At 38.3% G+C, this 3,526-nt stretch overlaps 1 protein-coding gene across 1 annotated transcript in view; it reads left to right on the forward strand.

Moving 5' to 3' along the window:
- Positions 1–3,526, forward strand: part of LOC109539172 (roundabout homolog 2) — a 50,113-nt gene that overhangs the window by 8,260 nt on the left and 38,327 nt on the right. The window lies entirely within an intron of this gene.

A 3,526-nucleotide genomic window follows, 5' to 3' on the forward strand; every position in this document is an offset into this window, starting at 1 on the left:
TTCTGTCTTTTTTAAAGACAAAAATTTTTGAGGCGAAATACCCAAAAAGAAGTTTGTAAAAAATGAATCGGCCTCAACAATATAGAACTTATCTAATTGGTAGTTTGTTGCGAAGTTTGATTTTTCCTAGTATTGCATGTTGAAGCAACGAGCCAACCAACACTTGCGTTAATCGATTAGTGCTGAAAGCAGGAGCACCAACAAACCGGACTTAATCGTTGAATCTAAACAGCGAACCGAAAATAAGCTTAAAAGCACGAAAGCCCAGATTAAAACGGCGCTGCAACATTAAATCGGGACGTAATTAGAGACATTACTCGGACCGAGATCAACTGTTTCCTGGTCCAATTAAAAACAATGAACGGTATTTATCTGTTCGATTGGTCCGGTTCGCCTGCTCCCAGGACGTTCGTATGCAGGACACTGCCTGCACTAATGCGACCGCTTTGTATTACCTGCTATTCTGTCAGTCCATTGTTTTGTCCGATTTTAGCATTCCGATTCCGGCTACTATACGAGAGCAAACCAAACTGCATAATATATTATCGGCATTATGCAGGACAGTTAACTGTTTACCAGCTGCTGCTGCATGCTTCACTTTTTCGAACATTTCTGTCTAACAGTCGAACTGGAAGTTCATACTCTGATTAACTGTTGAATGTGCAAACACGGCTAGGATGTCTGACCATCTACCATCGGCAATCAGTCACATTTGCCCTCGAACTCTTCGAGAAAAATGCTTTGTCCATGCTCTAGAGTTACAGCATTTCCTCCAGGGCAAACCCAATCAACCATAAACTAGAATGGCCGCATATTCTTCTACAGGATGATCATGTTTTCGCGGAACAATGGAACTGGTACCTGTTGTTGCTGTTGAACAAATACGAATTTCTCCTGCGTAATTGCAGGACTGGAGCGATTGTCGCTGCAATATGTTTTATGGGGCGCAGATGGCGATTTGATGTTAACACAAGTTGGATTCTTATGGGGCAATTGACGACTGCAATGGAAACCGAGTTTCTACACAGCTAATGGGCAAAAACTCCGGCCTTTGCCAGAAAAAGAACGAAAACTTTCCAAGTTGGCAACTTTGTAATTGTTCCTCCATCCAGGACAGATTGCTTTTCCTCCAAATGAAACCCAATTAATTTTTTATCCCGGATTGGTTGATGCATTGTTGGGCTTAATTGTGGACGTCATGAAACGTTGACAAACGACTTTTCCTTTATGAAAAGGCACTCAACAATTTCAAATCGGAAAACGGACAATAGAGAACGACAATAAGCGTCATTGTATAGGAGTTTTCCAACATTAATATTGTTGAGTTTGTGTGCCTAAATCTTTGGTAACTTTTCGATAGACAGTTTTTTTGGTGTTTGAACCTCAAACACTTATCAGCAAATTTATGAGTAGACCACCAGGAAAACTATAATTCCATGAACTACATGTTTGCCTATTGGGAGTTCTCGGCTTTAACGCGCCGACAGGTGAAAAAAACTTGATAACTGTGTGCCGAAGAGTGGTGATAACTGAGGGAAATCCGGTATTGTGAATGCAGCACGTGCAATTATCAACATCCTCTATATTCTTTTGTAGGCGACAATGTGCAATTGTGTGATTGATGGGGCCGGTTTTACTCGAGAACTCGCCGCATTTGTCGCCCATCCTTTTCCCGATTTCGAGTTCAAATTCCCAATTCTGGGTTAAATCTATTTACATAACATAAGCAGCCTTATCGGAGAATCATGGCGGGTATTTAACATAAACAATGTTAGATAGTTCTCACGCCGAAATTGGATCGAGGATTTTGCTTTATGGTTATACAAATAAAATTTGAAATCTTTCTTGCTGTTAACACGGCGGGATTTAGCCTATCGGGGGTTTGTTTTACGGTGGGGTTTGCAGGGAGTTTTCGAAAATCCTATTAAATCCCAACAAAAAGCGGTAAATATTGGAGAATAGCTGGGCATTGTTGGTAAACAATGGCTTGCCATTTGCAGTGGATTTTGTCCAGAAATTGGAAACCCGGTAGGCGTTTTTTTTGCAGATGACAGCTTATAAATATGACATCACACTCGGAACGGCTTTTGATTAATTTTCCGAACGAATGCAAACTGGCTACGGCATAAATTACGAATGACAGTCGTGATTAATTTCGTTTCCAGCTGAAAATTAGGTTCATTATTTTTGCCTTTGTGCATTTCATAATTAATGGGCAACGAGCTGGACGACGGTTTAAATGCACTTTCTAATATTACATTGCCGGCCAATGATCGTGAACATTAATTATTTTTTAGATCAAACCCGAACACCTAAATTAGTATAATCACTTCGACTGCCACGATCATTATTAGAATGTTCAGGTCAAAATTTGCTTGTTTAAGTAGTGTTTAATATTCTGTCATCATTTTGCCCGTTTACTTCAGCATCATTTCTATTTTCAATTCGTCGAGTTCTGGAAAAAATTTCTCAAAATGTCTTAAATTTGACATCATTTTCAGCTCACGAACGCGAAATGCATCGAACTGATTGAAAACATGGTAGAAGTTTCAAATCCGAAATAATTGATAATTTCTGCACATTTTAAGCGTTTTTTGAGCGTTTACCATCTTTAGCCGACGATTTCTTCGTTATTATTGACCAAAACACTAATAAATGCACATTTGTGGCCTTCTTACGTCGAAAGGAATCGATTGAGCTAAAAAAAACACGCATGTGAAATTTTGATTTTTGGTCGAAATTTTCCCAAAGGTGGCGGTCGATTTTTTGAAAAAATTAAAATTTTCACAAAATGTCTTGAAATTTTACATCATTTTCAGCTCACGGACGCGTGGAATGCATCGAACTGATTGGAAAACATGGTAGAACTTTAAGATCCGACACTTTTCGGCACATTTTGAGCGTTTGTTGAGCGTTCACGAGCTTTAGCCGACGATTTCTTCCGTATTATTGACCCAAACACTTTATAAACGCACATTTGTGACCTTCTTACGTCGAAAGGAATCGATTGAGTTCGAACAACACGCATCTAAATATTTGATTTTTTGTCGACATTTTTCCAACGGTGGGGTTCGATTTTTTGGTAAAACTGAAAATTTTCTCAAAATGTCATAAATTTTACATTATTTTCAGCTTTCGGACGCGAGGAATGCATCAAACTAATTGAAAAACATGGTAGAAGTTTCAAAGCCGAAATAATAGACATTTTAGGCACATTTTAAGCGTTTTTTGAGCGTTCACGATCTTTAACCGACAATTTGTTCCTTATTATTGACTCAAACGTTTTATAAATGCATATTTGTGATCTTCTTACGTCGAAAGGAATCGATTGAGCTCAACAAATACGCATGTGAAATTTCATTTTTGGTTTAAATTTTTCAAGTGTGGAGGTCGATTTTTTGAAAAAATTAAAATTTTCCCAAAATGTCTTGAAATTTTACATCATTTTCAGCTCACGGACGCGTGGAATGCATCGAACTGATTGAAAAACATGGTAGAAGTTTCAGATCCGAAATAGTAGACATTT

The sequence above is a fragment of the Dendroctonus ponderosae genome, unplaced genomic scaffold (assembly GCF_020466585.1).
Source record: "Dendroctonus ponderosae isolate FM_Combo_2020 unplaced genomic scaffold, Dpon_F_20191213v2 Dpon_F_20191213_7, whole genome shotgun sequence".
Lineage (NCBI taxonomy): Eukaryota > Metazoa > Arthropoda > Insecta > Coleoptera > Curculionidae > Dendroctonus > Dendroctonus ponderosae.